Source organism: Phyllobates terribilis, unplaced genomic scaffold (genome assembly GCF_046119375.1).
Source record: "Phyllobates terribilis strain yellow unplaced genomic scaffold, ASM4611937v1 Scaffold_9__5_contigs__length_417890890, whole genome shotgun sequence".
In the NCBI taxonomy this organism is placed as follows: domain Eukaryota; kingdom Metazoa; phylum Chordata; class Amphibia; order Anura; family Dendrobatidae; genus Phyllobates; species Phyllobates terribilis.
The window spans coordinates 36,646,256-36,671,120 of NW_027362769.1; positions in this window are offsets into that span (position 1 = coordinate 36,646,256).

Consider the following 24,865-nt stretch of genomic DNA (forward strand, 5'->3'; position numbering starts at 1 on the left):
AAATAACAATTGTGTAAACATCAGATTCTGATCTGAAAACCTGATGATTATACAATTAGAGGCTCCAGATAAGGCGCTTCTCATCTCATTCTTCAGAAAAGTTCTCTTACAGTTTTCTTTTGTTGGAAGTTCTATCTCCCAAGTTAATAAGTAGAGTTAATCAGTAGAAACTTCCAACAATAGAAAATCTTTTTGCTCAACTCTATTAATCCCTAATTGACTGATTTGTAGTATTTTCAATATACTACTCAATGAAAAATAAATATTGATTGTTTATACATTTTTGTACGTTTGCAGTTTAGGTGTCCAGTCAGCAGCTGTGTAAGGCCTCATTCACAGGTCCGTGTCTCCAGTATGTGTGGTGACAGTTTTCACACGCACTGGAGACACATACACAAGTAGACCCATTGAAATGAATGGGTCTGCGCACGTCAATATGATTCCACGGACAGTGTGTCAGTGGACAAAACACACTGACATTTCCGTTTTTTACCTGCAGCACGGGCCGCAAAACGTCCCACACGTGTGAACACTGATAACACAAGGGTGCTGGAGGCAAATTTCATCATTGTCCCCTACTCGTGCTGAGGTTAACACGAGCAGGGGACAATGTTGAGAGTTGTATTCACTATCACTGATGTCACCGCAGGTCAGGGGCCCACTCTCGCTGCATCGAGTCATTCTCCTTTGCTCCTCAACATGAGCGGTAGCCTCAAGCCACTGCTCATGGTGATGAGCAAATGTCGCACAAATGGATCACGGTGTGGGACACTAGACTTGCCTTCAGCACCCGGCGCCTTGGAACAGCGCAAACTGTACCGCTGTTTCCAGGCACCAGTACATGTGATACTGATGCGGCACATGGTTGCCAGACGTATGTAACACATGGACACATGAACACATGGACACTGATATCTGCGGTACTGTTTTTTTCAGTATCGGAAATATCACGATGAGTGAAAGAGGCCTAAGGTGTAGAGCCAACTTTACTCTACCCAAAAAAATTGTGTACGAGGAGAAAAAAAATTCAGACAATTGGTTTGTGCTATTGAGATATCACACTAGTGCTTATCATTATTTATCTGTTTTCTACTACAAAGCTGTCACAACAATGCATATCCTTAGTCCTAGGTAGGAACAAAAAGAAGGGTGCAGGCATTGTGAAAAAAAAAAAGCAGAATTTGTTGCAGATCCATCATGTATCAGCCTATGCAGACTCTGTGTAGGCTGATACATGGTATGTGTCATGATGAGTCCCCAATAAATTTTGTGTTTTTCTGAAGCAGCTGGTGATCACTGTGTACTATTCGGCCATTGCATTAACGCATACTAAACATCTGATATTGCCAGTGCTGTCGAAAAGGTTTTTTTTTTATTCCTAGGAAGAGTTTTATTATTATGATATTAGAATAGTTCGTCTTTATTGCAAGATAGCGTTATGGTAATGAAATTATAATATTGTTTGTATTTTTTTCTTTCTGTGATGATATCATAGTAGCTTTTGTCTCTATTCCATTGTGATGGTGTCTGTCTGGGAAATATTAATGTCAGGGAAATATTTAGGAATATTTAAAGTCTGTCATGGATATTGACCATTCCTCCCAAACTTCTCTTCACCCCCCCTCCCTCATTTCCCTTTTGCTCAGCACAAAAGCCCCAATTAAGACACGACTGAGAAATAGCTTACACAAACAAATGCCAGCCAAGGAGTGTTATAACTTTGTTAGGAAGCAAGCATCTTGTCCCTGAAAGATGCAGGAGGTAATTAAAACGCAGGCTTGCTCTAATTTTCATGTAACCGTGAGGCTGCTTCCCGAGCCTCAAAGGAAAATTTGCAGACACGATGACTCCAAAACAAAATATGAAATATTGTAAGGTCCATGCGTCCGGCAATAAAGGGACCTATATCTTTAGAGATAGAATCAACTAGGGAATGATAGGGATATTTTTCTGCCACTGAAAAACGCTACCTAGATCTGTAGCGCAAAAACACCAGAATAGTAGACTGCAGCTATGCGATGTGTGGTGTCTAAATGGAGATAAAATCATAAGGGAAAAATGGCGTCGTTTGCAAGCTTCTGCGATCAACGAGCGATGAGTTATCGCAGAAGTTAGCGTTTTTAATAAAAATGTACATGCTGGAGCCTAGCCCACATGATGTCACCACAGGGGCGTGTGGCCAGATCTCCCCTTAGGTATAAGAGAACCCATGGAAAATACAGGAGCACTCATTTCCAGGGGGATATAAGGATTATAAGCAACAGGTTGCTTTCGATAACGCTCAAATCAACTGGGGAGCCCCTCCTCCACCTATGCTGATTCGTCCCTGCGAACTGTATAGTGTAATTTGTCTTCTTTTATCCTGTTTATTTTATGTTACTGCCCATGTATTTTAATGTCTCCTTTGTAACATCCTTGTGTACATATTTTTCCTAAACACTGCCTCCCTTTTGGATTAAATATAAAATGTAATAGTTTTGTTTCTTTTGCCCTGTAATCGTTCCCTCACCCGAAGCCACATACGCTATCAAAACGCAGGCATCCACCAAGGCCTGCATTATATTTCAAATCTGGACGGTGGTGTCAGAGAATAATATTTATAATCAGGCTATCGTGCAGCCAGCAGCAACCGTATGGGGCATACACACATATTCCTGGAGCTGGAATTCGGAGGTGTGACGCCATACACTTTCTGCGTGCCCGCCGATGCCCAAGGAGTGAGTTGTCTGGATCGTGTGCTCGCGATTCCAGGCGAAATACTGACAGCATGACGGCACGGTGAGATATTGCGTGATCTCCCCAGTGTTGTCCCTGTGTTGTGATTCCTGACAGTGTCATTTACACTAACACATAGTAATGTTAGTTTTCATTGTCAGCCATTTTAACATAATAAATATGTGGTTTATTATTTTCACCAATGTGTCTAATAATTGAAGTAGGATACTTTTAAAATAGTTTCAATATTTTTTTCTATTCCAATAATCGAAAAATTATATTCCTTTTTATAAAACAAAAGTAAATTTAAGTGCTCTAAAAAGCAAAAACGTAAATGTTACTGTAGAAATGGAGCTGTGTTATTATCTATTTCATGTTGCTGTAACTCTGAAATTGTAATTTAGAAATGTGTTTGTTGGTAGTGTGGTTGGGCCATTGTACATGATGTCTTTGCTTTCTTAGCTGCAAGCTCCATGTTGATAGCAGATCCCCCTTTTATATCCATCTCTGTTAGCTTTTTATACACCAAAATGAAATGGCAGATGTCACTGCAGATTGTCTCCCTGTTATCTCTCTCTAAAAGCTGTCAGTCACTTTTTGCCTATTACGTGTCCTTTCTGCGACACTCTATGGGCGCCCTAACAGAAATATGTCAAATATTTCAACTGCCCACCTTCCCTTTGATGACCCAATGTATAAAAAGCGCTCAGTCAATTAATTCCCCCTCTTCTTCCTGACAGCAGAGCTATAATCTAGTAAGTGCTTTGAGACAATTAGAAATTAAATATGGTGACTTAGTCATTGAAGCTGAAAGAAAGATGCTTGGCTCTAAAGTTTGACTTTAATATATCTGTAATAACTGAATCTTAACTAGAAATTAAGATATTCCGCGTGAGAATCTTGAATCAAAGTATAATAAATGTAACTGTGCACTGCGTCTAATTGTGAAGTGACATAACTTCCTCATAATAATAAGAAAATATAAATGCAATAAACAACTATGTGAAATACAATTTGTTACCTATTTTAATTAATATATCTAGTCTCCAGTTGTTTGTTTTTGTTTGCTTTGTTTTTGACCACCACAATCATTTGTAGAACTATATCTTTGCTTTTAAATTTCCTAATAGTATTTGGAGCTCAGTACATTGATTTGCATTAACATTGTGCTGATAAATAGATAGTACTTATTAGTTCAGTGCTAGCCTAATGCCACTATTCACTGATCAATTAATGCTGCCATATAATGCTCAGTTAAGGCTGCATTCAGACATTGCATTTTTTTTCCTCACTTGCAGTAGAACCCAAGATAAAAACAAAATAAGCAAATATCCTGAAGTAAATACAGGGGGAAAATAAGTATGTGATACACTGCCGATTTTGTAATTTTTCCCACCTACAAAGAATGGAGAGGTCTGTAATTTCAATCGTAGGTATACTTCAATTGTTAGAGAACAAACAGTGGCCCACCTTATGATGCTAAACAGACCATGTTACCTGGTCGCAAGTGCCAGACCATGGAACGGTTGTTGCCTACTCAAACAGTAAACATATTGAAGAAGGAGAAAACATGAGTATAGCGGCATAAAAAACATTATTTTATTCAATGAAAGTTACGTAACAAAGTATACCAAAAATTCATGTCACAAGTAGAGATGAGCGGTGTTCGACTAGAACTGTTCGCCAATCTCAAATTCGAGCTGTTTTGGGCGGTGTTCGAGTTGTTTGACGAACCCGAACGATTTGCAAAAAATTCGGCTGTTCGAGGTTATGTTCGATAACTGTTCGTGCACCAAAAGCGTGTCCTGCATGTCTGGCGCTATTTAGAGCACCAATCATGCAGGGATTGTTTGCCACTCACTGTAATGCCACAGCCATGGTGGTTGTGGCATTACAGTAATCGCCCAAATCGATGGGAACAGTGCTCACAGTGAAACATGAAAAGCCGGCAATTCAGCAGCGGCATACACCGGTACCCGACAATTTAGAACCGAAAGAATAGAGCTTCACACATAGATTAGATAGATAGAAACATGTCAGTCACATATATAAGAAGTACAGTGACAGTGTTGATTACTGTACTTGCCATTTAGTGTAAAGGATTTATTAAAAAAAATAATAGTGTTTTCATCCACCGTCTCTTTAAAAAAGCCGGCCAGTAATTCAGCAGCCTTACCCGACAATTTAGAATGGAAGGAATAGAGCATCACACATAGATTAGATAGATAGAAACATGTCTGTCACATATATATGAAGTACAGTGATAGTGTTGCTTACTGTACTTGTCATTTAGTGTTAAAATAAAGGATTTATTTAAAAAAAAATTGGCGTGGGGTTCCCCATAATTTTAGGCTCTAGCGGAGGTTAAGCAGACGGCTGGGGCAGATGTTTGAAGCCTGGGAAGGGGTAATACCCACGGAGCTTCCCAGGCTACTAATATCAGCCCCCAGCTGAATGCCTAGCCTTTACTAGCTATTAAAATGGGGGACCCCCCAAAAATTTGACGTGGGGTCCCCCCTATTTTAATAGCTAGCAAAGGCTAGGCAGACAGCTGGGGGCTGATATTAATAGCCCAGGAAGGGTGCCATGAATATTGGCCCCCTCCCAGGCTAGAAACACCAGCCGTCAGCCGCCCCAGAAATGGTGCATCCTACGGATGCGCCAATTCTGGCACTTAGCCTCGCTCTTCCCACTGCCCTGTAGCGGTGGCAGTGGGGTAATAGGGCTGGGGTTGATGTCAGCTTATAATGCCAGCTGACAGCAAGCCCAGGTTAGTAATGGGGAGGCGTCTATAAGACACCCCCATTACTAACCCTATAGTCAAAGTTAAAAAAAAAACACAAACACCGAGAATAAAGTCCTTTAATTGAAATAAAGACACAATTCTTTATTGTTCTAAATTAAACCATACTTACAATCACGCCCATTCCAGCTGAAGCCAACGATCCCCTGCAATAAAAGAAAAATAATAAAGCAACATAATCCTTACCTTTCCATGATTCCCACGACAGCTTCAGCTCTGCTACATCGAGATGACAGGCTGAACCGCAGCAGAAAGCTGCCATCCAGCCTGTCATCCCGCAGACACTGAGAAGCGCAGGCTTGCTTGCGCTCCTCAGCGTCTCTCTGTGACGGCATCCAGATGAGACGAGTTCATGTCCAATGAACTCGGCTCACCTCATGCACGTCACTGGCAGCGTGGGAAAATTCTCACGCTGAAGCGCTGAGTGCAGGAGAATTCTCCCACGCTGTCAGTAACGTGCATGAGGTGAGCTCATGTCCAATGAACTCAGCTCACCTCATGCATGTCACTGACAGCGTGGGAAAATTCTCCTGCACTCAGCGCTTCAGCGTGAGAATTCTCCTACGCTGAAGCGCTGAGTGCAGGAGAATTTTCCCACGCTGTCAGTGACGTGCATGAGGTGAGCCGAGTTCATTGGACATGACCTCGGCCCATCTTTATGCCGTCACAGAGAGACACTGTGGAGCGCAAGCAAGCCTGCGCTTCTCAGTGTCTGCGGGATGACAGGCTGGATGGCAGCTTTCTGCTGCGGTCCAGCCTGTCATCTCGATGTAGCAGAGCTGAAGCTGTCATGGGAACCATGGAAAGGTAAGGATGATGTTGCCTTATTATTTTTCTTTTATTTCAGGAGATCGTTGGCTTCAGCTGGAATGCGCGTGATGGTAAGTATGGTTTAATTTAGAACAATAAAGAATTGTGTGTTTATTTCAATTAAAGGACTTTTTTCTGGGTGTTGTGTTTTTTTTAAATACTTTACTAGAAATTCATGGTGGTCATGTCTAATATTGGCGTGACCCCATGAATTTCGGGCTTAGGGCCAGATGATAATGCCAAGCTGGCCCTAACCCCTTTATTACCCAGTGAGCCACCGCATCAGGGCCCTGGATGAGTTGGGTACAGCGCCAGAAGATGGCGCTTCTATGAACGCACCATTTTCCGGGGTGGCTGCGGACTGCAATTTGCAGCGAGGGTGGCCCAGAAAGCTTGGGCCTCCCTGCGCTGCGGATTCCAGCCCCCAGCTGCCTAGTTGTACCTGGCTGGACACAAAAACAGGGCGAAGCCCCACGTCAATTTTCTTTAAATTATTTCATGAAATAATTAAGAAAAAAAGGGCTTCCCTATATTGTTGCGTCCGGCCAGGTACAAATAGGCAGCTTGTGGTTGGGGGCAGCCCGTTCCTGCCTGCTGCACCTGACTGGACACAAATATAGTGCGAAGCCCCACGTCAATTTTTTTTATATTATTTCATGAATTTCCTGAAATAATTAAAAAAAATTGAAGTGGGGCTTCGCACTATATTTGTGTCCAGCCAGGTACAGCAGGCAGGAACGGGCTGCCCCCAACCACCAGCTGCCTACTTGTACCTGGCCGGACACAACAATATAGGGAAGGCCTTTTTTTCTTAATTATTTCATGAATTTCATGAAATAATTAAAAAAAATTGAAGTGGGGCTTCGCACTATATTTGTGTCCAGCCAGGTACAGCAGGCAGGAACGGGCTGCCCCCAACCACCAGCTGACTATTTGTACCTGGCCGGACACAACAATATAGGGAAGGCCTTTTTTTCTTAATTATTTCATGAATTTCATGAAATAATTAAAAAAAAAATAAGTGGGGCTTCGCCCTATTTTTGTGTCCAGCCAGGTACAACTAGGCAGCTGGGGGCTGGAATCTGCAGCGCAGGGAGGTCCAAGCTTTCTGCCCCCCCCCCCGCTGCAAATTGCAGTCCGCAGCAACCCCGGAAAATGGCGCGTTCATAGAAGCGCCATCTTCTGGCGCTGTACCCAACTCATCCAGGGCCCTGGTGCAGTGGCTCACTGGGTAATAAAGGGGTTAGGGCCAGCTTGGTATTATCAGCTGGCCCTAAGCCCAAAATTCATGGGGTCACGCCAGTATTAGACATGACCACCATGAATTTCTAGTAAAGTATTTAAAAAAAACACAACACCCAGAATAAAGTCCATTAATTGAAATAAACACACAATTCTTTATTGTTCTAAATTAAACCATACTTACCATCACGCCCATTCCAGCTGAAGCCAACGATCTCCTGCAAAAAAAGAAAAATAATAAAGCAACATCATCCCTACCTTTCCATGGTTCCCATGACAGCTTCAGCTCTGCTACATCGAGATGACTGGCTGGACCGCAGCAGAACGCTGCCATCCAGCCTGTCATCCCGCAGACACTGAGAAGAGCAGGCATGCTTGCGCTCCTCAGTGTCTCGCTGTGACGGCATCCAGATGAGCCGAGGTCATGTCCAATGAACTCGGCTCACCTCATGCACGTCACTGACAGCGTGGGAAAATTCTCACGCTGAAGCGCTGAGTGCAGGATAATTTTCCCACGCTGTCAGTGACGTGCATGAGGTGAGCTGAGTTCATTGGACATGAGCTCACCTCATGCACGTCACTGACAGCGTAGGAGAATTCTCCTGCACTCAGCGCTTCAGCATGAGAATTTTCCCACGCTGTCAGTGACGTGCATGAGGTGAGTTCATGTCCAATGATCTCAGCTCACCTCATGCACGTCACTGACAGCGTGGGAAAATTCTCCTGCACTTAGCGCTTCAGCGTGAGAATTCTCCCACGCTGAAGCGCTGAGTGCAGGAGAATTTTCCCATGCTGTCAGTGACGTGCATGAGGTGCGCCGAGTTCATTGGACATGACCTTGGCTCATCTGGATGCCGTCACAGCGAGACACTGAGGAGCGCAAGCAAGCCTGCTCTTCTCAGTGTCTGCGGGATGACAGGCTGGATGGCAGCGTTCTGCTGCGGTCCAGCCTGTCATCTCGATGTAGCAGAGCTGGAGCTGTCCTGGGAACCATGGAAAGGTAAGGATGATGTTGGTTTATTATTTTTCTTTTATTGCAGGAGATCGTTGGCTTCAGCTGGAATGGGCGTGATGGTAAGTATGGTTTAATTTAGAACAATAAAGAATTGTGTGTTTATTTCAATTAAAGGACTTTATTCTGGGTGTTTGTGTTTTTTTTAACTTTCACTATGGGGTTAGTAATGGGGGTGTCTTATAGACGCCTCTCCATTACTAACCTGGGCTTGATGTCAGCTGGCATTATAAGCTGACATCAACCCCAGCCCTATTACCCCACTGCCACCGCTACAGGGCAGTGGGAAGAGCGAGGCTAAGTGCCAGAATTGGCGCATCCTATGGATGCGCCATTTCTGGGGCGGCTGACGGCTGGTGTTTCTAGCCTGGGAGGGGGCCAATATTCATGGCACCCTTCCTGGGCTATTAATATAAGCCCCCAGCTGTCTGCCTAGCCTTTGCTAGCAATTAAATAGGGGGTACCCCACATCATTTTTTTGGCGGGTCCCCCATTTTAATAGCTAGTAAAGGCTAGGTATTCAGCTGGGGGCTGATATTAGTAGCCTGGGAAGCTCTGTGGGTATTACCCCCTTCCCAGGCTTCAAACATCTGCCCCAGCCGTCTGCTTAACCTCCGCTAGAGACTAAAATTATGGGGACCCCACGCTAATTTTTTTTTAATAAATCCTTTATTTTAACACTAAATGACAAGTACAGTAACCAACACTGTCACTGTACTTATTATAAATGTGACTGACATGTTTCTATCTATCTAATCTATGTGTGATGCTCTATCTTTCTGTTCTAAATTGTCGGGTACAGATGCTGAATTGCTGGCCGGCTTTTTTAAAGAAACGGTGCATGAAAACACTTATTTTTTTAAATAAATCCTTTACACTAAATGACAAGTACAGTAATCAACACTGTCACTGTACTTATTATATATGTGACTGACATGTTTCTATCTATCTAATCTATGTGTGAAGCTCTATTCTTTCTGTTCTAAATTGTCGGGTACTGCTGCTGAATTGCCGGCCGGCTTTTTTAAAGAGACGGTGCATGAAAACACTAATATTTTTTTTAATAAATCCTTTACACTAAATGACAAGTGCAGTAACCAACACTGTCACTGTACTTCATATATATGTGACTGACATGTTTCTATCTATCTAATCTATGTGTGATGCTCTATTCCTTCTTGTCTAAATTGTCGGGTACCGGTGTATGCCGCTGCTGAATTTGCCGGCCGGCTTTTTAAAAGAGAGTGTCTTCTGAGCAGTTTGTCAGCTTTTGGACACCTTTGAAGGTGTTTTCTATGTGTTTCTATGTGTTTTTGTTTGCCTGCCATTGGTTTTAACGGTGTTCGACGGTGTTCTAAGGTGTTCGACGAACAGTTCGACGAACAGTTCCTCGAACATCCCGGTGTTCGACGAACCGAACCCGAACACTACGGGGGTGGCTCAACACTAGTCACAAGATGAGAGGTATAAAGTGCAATGTGCCAGGCATAATAGAGACACACGGGTAATGGGCCAAAGAATGTACATATATGTATAACTCCGTGTAGATATTGATGATGGATATGGGAACATGTGTCATGGGAATTATTATTACATAATGAGATTCTTGTTGCCTGACACTTTGCACTTTATACCTCTCATCTTGTGACATGAATTTTTGGTATACTTTGTTATGTAACTTTCATTGAATAAAATAATGTTTTTTATGCCGCTATACTCATGTTTTCTCCTTCTTCAATATGTTCAATTGTGAGAGGCAGAATATTAAAAAAAATCCTGAAAATCACATTGTATGCTTTTTACATAATTAATTTGCATTTTATTGCATAAAGTAAGTATTTGATACAATAGAAAAACAGAACTTAATATTTGGTATTGAAACCTTTGCTTGCAATTAGTCAGATGTTTCCTGTAGTTCTTGACCAAGAGTGCACACACTGCAGCAGGGAGTTTTGGCCCACTCCTCCATACAGATCTTCTCCAGATCTTTCAGGTTTCAGGCTGTCACTGGGCAACATTGAGTTTCAGCTCCCGCCAAAGATTTTCTATTGGGTTCAGGTCTGGAGACTGGCTAGGCCACTCCAGGACCTTGAAATGCTTCTTACAGAGCCACTCCTTAGTTGCCCTGTGTGTTTCGGGTCATTGTCATGCTGCAAGACCCAGCCATGACCCATCTTCAATGCTCTTACTGAGAGAAGGAGGTTTGCCTGCAGGATTTTAATTCATGACGACGTAGTGTGTTACTAACGGTAATGTTTGGGGCTGTAGTCCCAGATCTCTTCAGGTCATTGACCAGGTTCTCTCTTGTAGTTCTGGGCTGATTTATGACCTTTCTCATAATCATCCTTACCCCACAAGGTGAGACCTTGCATGGAGCCCCAGATCGAGGAAAATTGACAGTCATCTTGTGTTTCTTCCATTTTCTAATAATTGTGCCAACAGTTGTTGCCTTCTCAGCAGGCTGCTTGCCTATTGTCCTGTAGCCCATCCCAGCCTTGTTCAGGTCTACAATTTTGTCCCTGGTGTCCTTAGACAGCTCTTTGATCTTGGCTATGGTGGAGAGGTTGGAGAGTGATTGATTGAGTGTGTGGACAGGTGTCTTTTATACAGGTAACAAGTTCAAACAGGTGCAATTAATACAGGTAATGAGTGCAGAGTAGGAGGAATTCTTAAAGAAAAACTAACAGGTCTGTAAGAGCCAGAATTCTTGCTGGTTGGTAGGTGATCAAATACTTATTTTATGCAACAAAATGCAATTTAACTATTTAAAAATCATACAATGTGATTTTCTGGATTTTATTTTTAGATTCTGTCTATCACAGTTGAAGTGTACCTGCGATAAAAATTACAGACCTCTCCATTATTTATAAGTGAGAAAACTTGCAAAATTGGCAGTGTATCAAACACTTATTTTCCTCACCGTAAATAAATAAGAATAATGCATAAAAATAATATAGTGTCCTTACTTAACATCATTTTGATAAAAAAAAAGTAAAAGCCATCCCACCATGTCAAGGTGACCCTATTCAGGATGGTCCTAATCTCTAGTATTAAAACCTTACTGTGACGATACAACCTAAAATTTTAATAAGCCAGACATTTTGTTAATCCAAGAGAAAAACTCTATTATCTTTGTGTATTTGTGTCTGGTCAATAAGAACAGACCAGTATTTGTATAACCCTGAATGTTGAATTCTATTCCTTTGGAAACAATCATGTTTACTATGCTAATGACTAATTGTACTAAATGTCAGCTAGAGGTTTATTTACAACAGCCCTGATGATACCAACTATGTAAATTGATTAGCTCAAACAATGATTGATGAGCCCTGCACCTTTACCTCTTACCTGTGACTAATGACCCTTGACCTGTGGATGTGTACTTAAAAAGAATATGTGCTTCTGTAGCAGAGAGATTTTAAAACAGGAATGTCTGTAGTGCTGCAAGCAGAATCAAGGAGCATCTAACAGACTTTACAAGGAGAATGAGAGACATCCTTCAGGACAGCAGATGGATTGCATGGCATTACCAAAAGAGACACAGATTTGTATTCTACATGATTCTAGTCTAAGGGTGCCGGCCCTGACTGGAAAGATTCGGATTTGCTCCATTGACCATCAGAGAGACATGGATACATTTTGGGGAGACCAGGTTGGAACGAAGAAGTCACCTGGCCCCATGGATATGTTGTTTGGGGTTGCGAGGAGGGACCCACTGGTCACCTGCAACCCACGGAGACATTCGGAGAAGCCAGATTGGGACCAGCCGGTCATCTGGCTCTATGTAAATTCTCGGAGAGGCCAGGTTGGGACCCTCGGGTCTCCTGGCCTTGTACCTCGATGAACTGCTAGCTCCCTAAGCTTGCCGCTACCTTCTCTCTGTGGGGGGCCTGTCAGAAGCGGTGGGCCACTGTTTGAGGTAGTCAGCCTTGGAAGTCTCCAAAGTCGCAGCTGTTGTATCCCAGGCAGATAAAGGGTGAGACTGTGTAATGTTGTACCATCTTGGGTAACATAGTAACATAGTAACATAGTTTTTAAGGTTGAAGAAAGACTAAGTCCATCTAGTTCAACCCATAGCCTAACATGTTGACCCAGAGAAAGGCAATAAAACCCTTGTTGCAAAAACTAAGCTCCACATTAGGGAAAAAAATTCCTTCCTGACTCCATACGACAATCAGACTAGTTCCCTGGATCAATGCCCTATCAAGGAATCTAGTATATATAACCTGTAATATTATACTTTTCAAGAAAGGCATCCATGCCCTTCTTAAATTTTAGTAGTGAATCACTCATTACAACATCATGCGGCAAAGAGTTCCATAGTCTCACTGCTCTTACAGTAAAGAATCCGCGTCTGTGATTCTGATTAAACTTTCTTTCCTCCAGATGTAGAAGATGCCCCCTTGTCCCTGTCTCAGGCCTCAGAGTAAAAAGATCAGGAGAAAGGTCTTTGTACTGTCCCCTCATATACTTGTACATAGTAATAAGATCACCCCTAAGCCTTCGTTTTTCCAAAGTAAATAACCCAAAGTGTAATAACCTGTCTTGGTATTGCAGACCCCCCCAGTCCTCTAGTAACCTTGGTTGCTCTTCTCTGCACCCGCTCTAGTTCAGCTATGTCTTTCTTATACACCGGAGACCAGAACTGTGCACAGTATTCTAAGTGTGGTCGCACTAGTGACTTGTATAGAGGTAAAATTATGTTCTCCTCATGAGCATCTATGCCTCTCTTAATGCATCCCATTATTTTATTTGCCTTTGCAGCAGCTGCCTGACACTGGCCACCAAAAGTGAGCTTGTCGTCCACCAATACACCCAGGTCTTTTTCAGTTACATTTTTCCCAGTGTTTTACAATTAAGCATATAATTATGCATTTTATTTCCTCTGCCCAAGTACATTACCTTACATTTAACCCCATTAAAGCTCATTTGCTATTTATCAGCCCAAGCTTCTAGTTTACATAGATCCTCCTGTAATATAAAATTGTCCTCCTCTGTATTGATTACCCTGCAGAGTTTAGTGTCATCTGCAAATATTGAAATATTACTCTGTATGCCCCCTACAAGGTCATTAATAAATATGTTAAAAAGAAGCGGGCCCAATACTGACCCCTGTGGTACCCCACTGTTAACTGTGACCCAGTCTGAGTGTGTTCCATTAATAACCACCCTTTGTTTCCTATCACTGAGCCAGTTCTTAACCCACATACATATATTTTCCCCTATCCCCACTGTTCTCATTTTATGTATCAACCTTTTGTGTGGAACCGTATCAAAAGCTTTTGAAAAGTCCATATACACAACATCCACTGCTTTTCCTTGGTCCAGTCCGGAACTTGCCTCCTCATAAAAGCTGATCAGATTAGTTTGACAGGAACTGTCCCTCGTAAACCCATGTTGATATTGGGTCATGAGGTTATTCTTCTTCAGATACTCTATTATAGCATCTCTTAGTAAACCCTCCAGGATTTTACCCACAGTAGAGGTTAAGCTTACCGGCCTATAATTTCCAAGTTCAGTTTTTGTCCCCTTTTTGAATATTGGCACCACATTTGCTATACGCCAGTCCTGTGGTACAGACCCTGTTATTATGGAATCTTTAAAGATTAAAAATAATGGTCTATCTATGACGTTACTTAATTCCTGCAGTACTCGCGGGTGTATCCCATGGGTATTTGCTGGGACTGTTCTGTGTGTTTATTGTCCGCTTTGTGGTTCAATAAAGTATTGATTGCCACGCTGTTTTACCCTGTGTTGTCTGAGTAGTGTTACACCCACACACTTACCATTTGTCAAGTGACATAAAATGTGAATAAGGGCTAAGAAGGACTGAGACCTGGCTAATGGACACCCACACAGGGAAACTACATAGAGGAAGGAAAAAGGGGTAGAGAAACAGGAGGAAGGAGAGGGGGGGTAGAAAGAATAGCCCATCAAGTGATGTACAGGAAAAGCAGTTCTCCACTGAATGTATCCAGTCTCTTCATCATCAGTCTCATGTTCCTCCTTTAAGTATCTTCTTGTTCTTCCATCTGTATTTTATTCTCTTCTCACACTCTCCAAATTCCTCATCCACCCTCTCATACCATGGATGTTGGCTTCTTCTCCCATCTTCCCTTCTCCTCCACCTTCATCTCCCTAATATTTTCTGTTTACAATATTATTGGAGAGACAGATAGTGACATGTCTCTAGCCAAATATAAGGTTATATGCATATTGAATATTTGCATTAGTATATTTATTAATGTTGGTAAACCTAGAGTAGTGCACTTAGGCACAGTAATCATATTGCTACATATACTTTAAATGGAAATATATTAGCGATTACAGATTTGGAGAAGATTTGAGTATTTTGGTTACAAGTAGGTAAGCATCAGTATTCAATGTTAAGCAGTAGCTGCTAAAGCAAATACGATTTTGGTTATATAAAAATAAATAATATTGCACAGTCCCTATGTATTATTATTATTATTAATTTATATAGCGCCATTGATTCCATGGCGCTGTACATAAGGGGTTGCATGCAAAATAAGAATATCACTACAGTAAACAAACTAACAATGATAGACTGGTAAGGAGGGAAGAGGACCCTGCCCTTGCGGGCTTACATTCTATGTGAATGGTATCCTTCTATAAATCACTTGTAAGGCCGCATCTTGATTATGAGATCCAGTTTTGGGCCCCACAATCTGAAATGCATATTGGAAAGATAGAGTCAGTTCAAAGGTGGGCAACAAGATTATTACATTGGAAGGAAGGCTTCTCATATTGTGAGAGGTTAAAAAAGTATTAACATGCTGAGGACTGTATACATACAATATGTACTGTATACATACATTGTGTGTGTGTATATATACATATATAATATATATATATGTATATATATATATATACAGTGCTCAGCATAAATGAATACACCCCGACATATTTGTCAGAAAACCTTTCATTTCCTTTCAGAATAAAAATTTTCTATGAGATAACATGCTACAAAATACTCCCACAAATGTGGGCTATAGATTAAAAATAAGATTTGTTATTTTGCACACCCAAAATAGTAATTTTCCTAACAAATTCATTGAAGACAATGTTGCTAAAATGACTACACCTCAATGAAAGTCATAGCAGCAAAGATAATGTTTTGACTACAAAATTTAAATGAACAAGAATTGAACATCAGATAAGTCTAATTATTCATTAATCAGATGTCCAGCAGAAAGTTGACTATAAAAGGGTGTTACATAGCAAAGAAAATCCCTTCTCATTTCATGCTGTCAGTAATGGTACCACATGGTTGAGAAATGGCACAAATAACTTCTTCACACAATTAAGATAAAGGCTTCAAGAAGATCAGCAAAGTTTTACTCAACAGTCAGAATACCATAGCATAAAGTTCTGAAAAAAATTAACAAACATTGAACTGCAACAATCTCATAGAGACATCCAGGCCGATATCTAAAGAGGAGCATCTTCTGATGAGAATTGTTGAAGAAAATGGACATGCAAGTTCACAGCAGTTTGCTAAGGAAATAGAAAGTCAAACTGGGGTGAGTGTTTTGCTTGACACTATATAGCATGCACTGCAGAGAATTAGCATGCATGGGTGCTATCCACGAAGGAAGCCTCTCCTAAAGTCCTATCACAAAAAAGCCTGCCTACAATTTGCCCGAGCCCACACAAAAAAATATGAAGACTGCTGGAATTTTATACTCTAGAGTAATGAGACAGAAATAATTGGTTATGGAACCGATGGCTTCAAAACTATTTGGTATCGCAAAGATAAGGAGCACAAAAAAAAATGCATGGTGCCTAATATGAAAATTGCGGGTGGAAGATATTATATATTGAAAGAGAAGATGCTATTATCACTCCTTGTTAGACATTCTGTTTTCCAACATGACAATGACCAAAAACACACATCTAAGATATTTCTGATTGAAAGTGATTCAGTAGCTAAGTATGTCTCTCAGTAGTTGCTCGTGCTACTGTGAGCAGCCTGCATGGCCTAAAGGTGCTACCATGGCCCGCAACCTCTTTGGACTTGACTCCCATCAGGCACATCTGGGACATCACTGGTTGACAAAAGTAAAGGGAGCTGCCAGGAGTAGATCTTGATTTGCATTCCCTAGTACATTCAGCGAGGCAGAACATTCCTATAACAACCATTAATAACTTTATTAATAACATGCTAAGGGGTGTAATTGTGTGTGTTAGTGATGAGTGAACGTGCTCGCCACTACTTGGTACTCACCCAAGCGTCACAGTGCTCGACAAACTCGGCGCTCGGCGAGTTTTTCCGGGTTGCTCAGGCTGGAGCTAGGGTCCCCACCCTGCATGTTTGGCGCTCTTTAGAGAGCCAGTGAACATGCAGGGATTGCTTGCCCCACACTGCAATGCCGTAGCCATGTTGGTTGTGGGCATTACAGTGACTGGCTTGCCGCACATCGTCATCAGGTCTATTTAAGACCCTGTGGCACTAGGCTCGTCACAGTCTACCCCGGAAACAGGCAGAATAGGCTTGTTTATAGCTAGTAAAAGTATTCCACAGCATATCTATATATCCATCTGAACTAACAGTCCTTCTGAGGACTAATCCAGCTGCATATATTCAGTGGTGATAGCAGGAGTTAGGCAGGCAGGCACAGTATGTGGCAGACTGCAGTGCATATAGCACAAGAGGGTCCATAGCATGTTCTGTCTGCTGCTGCTGCTGTTACAGATATTTGTAGACAAAACCCCAGATATCAGGGACCAGGGCTAATTTTTTTTTTATCTTAATCCTGGTTATTTGCTTAAAAAGCAAGGCAGGCAGGGAATGTGTCAGACTGCAATGCATACAGCACAAAAGGGTCCATTGCACGTTTTGACTGATCCTGCTATTACAGATATTTGTAGACATAGCCCCAAATATCAGGGGCCAGGGCTAATTTTTTATCTTAATCCTGGTTATTTGCTTAAAAAGCAATCCAGAGTACACAATTTTTCTGCTCCATTTGCTTGTTAGAATAGAATACAGCCAGATCTTTTCCATATTACAGCGATAAAAATCCAGAAATTTGAACTAAACGTGGAAAATATTGGCCTCCTTTTACATTTTGTTGCAGTGTGTCTGTGAAGCTATTCACACGAGGTCGCTGAGAAGAATAGTATTATTAAACTACAAGCCCGCTCTTTAAAACCGTGGTTCTCCGTCAGACTGATCACATATAACTGCATTCCAAATTCAGCCATTTCTGGCCTCCATTTACATTTTGTTGCAGTATGTCAGCGAAGCAATTCACACTATGTCGCTGTGAAGAATAGTATTAGTAAACTACAGGCTCGCTATTTAATACCGTGGTTCTCTGTCAGATGTATCACATATAACTGCGTTAGAAAATCAGCCATTTCTGGCTTATATTTCAATTTTGTTGCAGTTTGTCAGTGAAGCTATTCACACAAGGTCACTGTGAAGAATAGTATTAGTAAACTACAGGTCCGCTTTTTAAAACCATGGTTCTCTGTCAGACATATCACATATAATTACATTACAAATTCAGCCATTTCTGGCTTCCATTTACATTTTGCTGCTGTGTATCAGCAAAGCTATTCACACGAGGTCGCTGTGAAGAATAGTATTAGTAAACTACAGGCCCGCTTTTTAAAACCGTGGTTCTCCGTCAGACGTATCACATATAACTGCGGTTCAAATCCAGCTATTTGTAGTGAATGTGGAAAATATTGTCCTCCATTTAAAATGGGCAAGGCGCGTGGCAAGGGATGGGGAAGTGGACGTTATGGTGCATGCAGAGGCCGAGGCCGTGGCCATGGGCAAGCTGAAATTGTGCCACAACAAACACCCAAATCTTGTTGCTCGACCTTCCTGTCCCAATTGCTAGGGGACCGCAGAACACCACTACTGAACACAGAGCGATGTCAAAAGGTTGTTGATTGGATAGCACATAATGCTTCCAGTCATTTTGCCACCAACACCACCCTGTCTTCGACACGGTCAAATCTCAATAGCCGTGAGTCTGGACCGCATTATCCTCACTCTGATCCTCCTTCCTCCCACCATCCAAGTGCCGAAGATAACTGATCCCACACTTGGGAACTCAGAAGAGCTGTTCATGTTCACTTTTCCATTTATAGATTCAGGCCTCTCGCCTGGCCAGCTTCAAGCGGGTTCAGAGGAGAACGCGTGTACCGATGCCCACATACTTGAGCAGCCACGGTCACATGAAGGCGAAGGTGGGAAAGTACAATTACTGTCGCAAAAGGTGAATGATGATAAGACACAATTGCCAGAAAGTCAGGAGGAGGACCAGGGTGCAGAAGTGGAAGACGAGGTGTTGGATGATATAGTAACTGAATCAACCTGGCAAGGGGACATGCAGAGGGAGGGGTAGCTCCACAACAGGCAGTAAGAAGCAGTGTGGTGGCCGCAGGCACAAGGCAGGAAAGGGTTCCCCGTAACGCCAACACGACGGAAGTTGCCAGTACAACTGCTAGGTCTTCGCGAGTCTGGTTGTTTTTTAAAAACTCTTCCAATATCCCCAAAAAGGCCATTTGCACCACTAGCCAGGCCAGCATCAGCAGGGGTAGGAAAACTAGCAGCCTGACCACCACCAGCATGATCTGGCACATGGCAGCAAAGCACCCGACTAAATGAGCCAAACCCCAGAGTCCAGAAACAGTGTCTGCGGGTGACACCACTGCTTCTTCCAGTGTTGTGCATGCAGGCCAATCCCCTGTCCATGGCGCATAAGAAGATGCCTCCTGCCCTGCACCTGTTGTTGCACACTCAACTAGCACTATCAGCAAGCACGTCCATGTCTTTGTGCCAGCGCAGAGTTCAGTCATCCCTTCCCCAGTCCTTGGAACGCAAGCACAAATACACATCCAACACCCCACAGGCCGCACTACTAAATTTACACATTTCATATTTCACGAATGCTTGCGCCCAAAATGTTGTCTTTTAGGATCGTGGAAACATAAGCTTTCCACAACCTGATGGTGGCAGCCGTCCCTCGGTACTCGGACCACAGCCGCCACTATTTTTCCCGGTGTGCCGTCCTCGCATTACACGAGCACCGGTCCCACAACATTAACTGTGCCCTCAACAATGCAGTTACTGGGAAAGTCCACCTAACCACGGACATGTGGACAAGTGCTTGTGGGCAGGGACAGTACATCTCGCTGATGGCACACTGGGTTAATATAGTGGAAGCTGGAACCCAGTCGGACCTTGGGATGGAACACATCCCCCTGACACCAAGGATTGCGGGTCCTGGGTCAATCAAGGTTACCCCCATATTCTACAGCTCTTGCACCTCCTCCTCCTCTTCAACCTCCATCTCCAAAATGACCACATCAGTCACAAGCTGGCAGCACTGCAGCACTGCCTTGGCCAAGCGACAACAGGCTGTGCTGAAGCTAATATGCTTAAGTGACAAACCGCATAATGCTGAAGAGTTGTGGACAGCTCTGAAAGAGCAGGTAGATCTGTGTCTAACACTGCTGACCCTACAGCCAGGCATAGTCGTGTGTGACAATGGCAGGAATCTGGTGGCGGCTCTGAAGCGATGCGAGATCACACATATACCATGCCTGGCCCATGTGCTTAACCTTGTGGTTTCTCAAAACCTACCCAGATCTGCCAGATCAGCTTGTCAAAGTATGCCGTGTGCCCACTTTAGAAAGTCAGCTACAGCTTCCACCGCCCTTGCTGTGCTTCAGCAGCATTTGCAGCTTCCAGCTCACTGACTGGAGTGCAATGTTCCCACGTGTTGGAACTCTACATTGCAGATGTTGGGAAGGATTTGTGAGCAGAAGAGGGCAGTTGTGGACTACCAGCATCAACAAGGCCGTCGTTATTCAGGTCAGACTCCACACACAAGACCTCAGGAGTGGACATGGATGTCAGACATCTGTACCATCCTCCAAAACTTTGAGGACTCCACCAAGATGGTGAGCAGCGATGACGCCATAATTAGCGTCACCGTCCTGCTTCTCTGTCTTCTGAAACACTCTCTGCTCACAATTAAAGAGAATGCATTGCAGGCGGAGCATGATAAGATGTAGCAAGGAACCATACAGGGTGAGTCCACACAGCCCAGCCCCATCCCAACATGGATTGGGTGACAATGAGGAAGAGGAGGAAGAACAGGAGCTAGTTTCCTGCGCTATAAATGGTACTACCTACACAACTGTCATGCCATCTGTTCAGCATGGATGGCCTGAGGACAGGGAGGAGGAGGAGGGTGAGGAATTGAGCATGGTGAGTCGTCCTCTTGGTGAGGACACGGAAATCTTGTCTGTTAGCAGTCTGGCACACATGGCTGAGTTTATGTTATGCTACCTTTCCCGTGACAATCATTACTGGTTGGTGACACTTCTAGACCCACGCTACAAGGAGAAATTTCTGTCTCTTATTCCCGTGTCGGACAGGCCTTATAAAATGGGGCAGTACCAGAAGGCCCTTGTTGCTGAATTATTAAAAAAATTCCCATCTGAAAACGCTGGTGGCAGAGGTCACAGTTCAATGGACAACCAAGGAGTACAGGCGAGAGAGACACAAATTAAATCCAGCACAGGCAGGGGAACACTGTCAAAGTTCTGGGACAGTTTTTCAGACCCTCTGATTGCACAGGCCCTGAGGTGCGGGGTACTTTAACATGGAGGGAAAACTTTGGGAAGATGCTGAAGGAATACCTTGCCGACCATACCAATGTCCTCCGTGATTCCTCTGTGCCTTATAATTACTGGGTATCTAAGCTGGACACGTGGCATGAACTGGCTCTCCACGCCTTGGAGGTCCTTGCCTGCCCTGCCGCAAGCGTTTTGTCAGAACAGGTTTTCAGTGCCTCTGGTGGAATTATAACCGAAAGGCGCATCTGCCTGTCAACTGAAAATGCTGACAGGCTGACTCTTCTAAAAATTAACAAGGGCTAGATTGGGCCAGACTTCTCAAAACGAATGATAGCAGCGTAACATAAACTCAAATACAGTGTCTTTTTTTTGGGAGGTCTAACTCTATTCCCTTGTCCTTCTCCTCATCCTCCACCACCATATCACCACCATATCACCACCATATCACCATATCTACGTCTCTTGCAAGGGGCATTGGAGTTCCTCCAAAATTTTGGCAGCCATTGCTTTCACTGCATAAGCAAACAGTATGGGAAACACACTTCCTAAAAATGGTAACATTGTTTTCAGGAGGCCCTCCAACCTCTACGTCTCTTGTAAGGGGCAATGAAGTTCCTCCAAATTTTTGGCAGCTGTTGCATTCAATGCATAGGCAAACAGTATGGGAGACCCACTTCCTAATAATGGGAATATTTTTAGCAGACCCTCTCCTTTCTAATGGGGAAATGTCGTTACTGTGGCCCACCTCTATATGTCTTTAAATTGTTTTTGGGGCATTTTCTAAATTTTTCCAGCCCTTGCACTCACTGCTTATCCTATAACTGGGTAGCACACCCTCTCCTTTCTAATGGAAACATGTCATTACTGTGGCACACCTCTATATGTCTTTAAATTGTTTTTGGGGTTTTTCCTAAATTTTGTCAGCCGTTGTACTCACTGCATACCCTATAACTGTATAGCAGACCCCCTACTTTATAATAGGAACATGTCGTTACTTAGGCCCACCTCTTTGTGTCTTTAAATTGTTATTGGGGTTTTTCCTAGATTTTGGCAGCCCTTGAATTCACAGCATATCACATAACTGAATAGCAGACCCTCTCCTTTCTAATGGGAACATGTTGCTAATGTGGCCCACCTCTATGTGTCTTTAAATTGTTATTGGGGATTTCCTAAATTTGACAGCCATTGTACTCACTGCATACCCTCTAACTGGATAGCAGTTTCATTTTTACAAATCAATTTGTGAAGCACCGCCTCCTGGAAGTTGAGGAAGGTGTTGGTGGTCTGGCCTGCACATCGTGATAGCACGTATGCATTATACAGTGCCATTTGAACGATGTGCACGGCCAGTTTTTTATACCAGACTTTCGCCTTCCGCATCGCACTGTAGGGCTGGTGGACTTGATCAGAAAGATCAACTCCCCCCATGTGCTTGTTGTACCCCAGAGCACAGTCCGGTTTGTGGACCGGTGCTGGGGTACCTCTAACGGTGGTGGCCGTGGTGCCGGGTCCATGGATTGTGGTCAAGAAAAAGACGTCCCTTTTGTCTTTGAACTTCACCACAACCATGTTGCCTTTGGGAGAGGCTGCTCAATTAGCGTCAAAGGGAGACCCCTCTGGGTTCTGCGCACAGTACCGCAAGCGGCGGTAGCTCTGGCAGAGAGGGACTGAAATAGTGGGATGCTTGTGTAAAAATTATCAACGTATAGATAATAACCTTTATCAAGCAGTGGGTGGATCAAATCCCACACTATTTTCCCACTTACCTTCAGAGCAGTTGGACATTCTGGGGGCTGGATCCTCAAATCTTTTCCTTCGTACACTCTAAAGCTGTGAGTGTACCCTGAGGCACTTTCGCACAGCTTGTAGAGTTTTATTCCGTACCTCGCCCTCTTACTGGGCAGGTATTGTCGGAATTGAAGCCGCCCTTTGAAGTGGATGAGGGATTCATCCACAGAAATTTCCCTTTGGGGAACGTACACTTCAGCAAACTTGTTGCTGAAGTGTTCGATGACCGGACGAATTTTGAACAGTCTGTCAAAATTCGGGTCATCGCGGGGAAGGCTGTCCGCGTTATCCCTGAAATGTAAAAATTTGTGAATGACCTCAAATCTTTTGCAGGTCATCACCATTCCGAACACTGGAGTTTGATATAAAATATCAGTACTCCAGTATTGGCGGATTTCTGGTTTCTTCACAATCCCCATGTGAAGTACCAGTCCCCAATATTTCAACATTTCTACTGAGTCAACGGGACTCCAAGTAGAAAACATTGAATTTGGGTTTGCAACCAAAAATTGTTGGGCGTAGATATTGGTCTGCTCCACCATGAGACTGACAATGGCCTCAGAGAAAAAGACTTTGAAAAAGTCTATTTCCCTGAGGTTTGCTGTCTCAAACTGGATTCCTGATTGGGGAAGGAAATCAGGAATCCGTGGGGTGTAATTTTCAGGGACGGGGGTCCACACTGGGGCCCTGGTGCTAGGTTGGGCGTGACTAGCACCAGGTGGAGGGTTACTCACAGATGGCTGTGGGTCTTCTTCCACGGCCTCCGGACGATGTCTTGACCTCTGACTTCGTCTGGGTGCCGGCTCGGTGTCAATGGAGGAGGAATAATGAGAGGAATAGAGGAACGTGGGGTCCTCTCCCTCACTATCAGCTTCGGAGGCAATAATAGAATATGCCTCCTCAGCTGTGTACGCCCTAGACTGGGTTGAGCGGGACGGGTGGGACATTTTGTGTGCTGTGTACGTGTGTGTATGTGTGAGTGCTTGGTGTAAGCTTCAAAAATCAGGTGTAGGGGACTGTCAGACGTAGGGGACTGTCAGGCATAGGGGGCACACTCAGGCACGCGGGGCGCAGAAGGGGGCACACTCAGGCACAGGGGGCGCACTCAGGCACACGGGGTGCAGGAGGGGGCGCACTCAGGCACACGGGGCGCACTCAGGCACACGGGGTGCAGGAGGGGGCGCGCTGCGGCAAAAGGGGGGCAGGAAACCGGCAGTAGCAGCAGCAGGGGGGTGATCACTGGGGCAGAAGGGGGCAGAAAGGAGGGCAGGAGCCGACAGCAGCAAGGGGGGTAGGAGGCCGGCAGCAGCAGGGGGGGTTGATCACTGGGTTGGGGGGGTGATCACTGGGGACTGGGGGGGTGATCACTGGGGACTGGGGGGGTGATTACTGGGGATGGGGGGTGATCAATGGGACAGGGGGGTGATCACTGGGACAGGGGGATGATCACTGGTAAAGGGGGGATGATCGGTGATCACAGGCGCAGGGGATTTACAGTAAGCCTGCTGCTGCCTGTGATCACCGTACACTGGCTGGCAGAAGGAGAGCACCAGCCAGTGGATGAAGATGTGGGAGAGGGAGCGGTAGGAAATTGGACAGGGGTGGAGGGGGGGTGGTAGTGGATGGAGGGGGGTGGTAGGGGATGGAGGGGGGGGGTCGGGGGCTAAGTGGGGGCTGAAATCGGACAAGGGGGGAAATAATTACCGGCGGTGACAGCAGCGGCAATGGGGGCAGCGGCGGATCGCTGGCGGCGGTGGATCGCTTGCGGAAGGGGGTCGCTGGCGGGTCGCTGGCGGGTATGGGGTCGACGTTGGCGGCGGGTAACCAAACTCCTCAGCTTCCACGGACGGGATAAAGGCTGGGGAGTT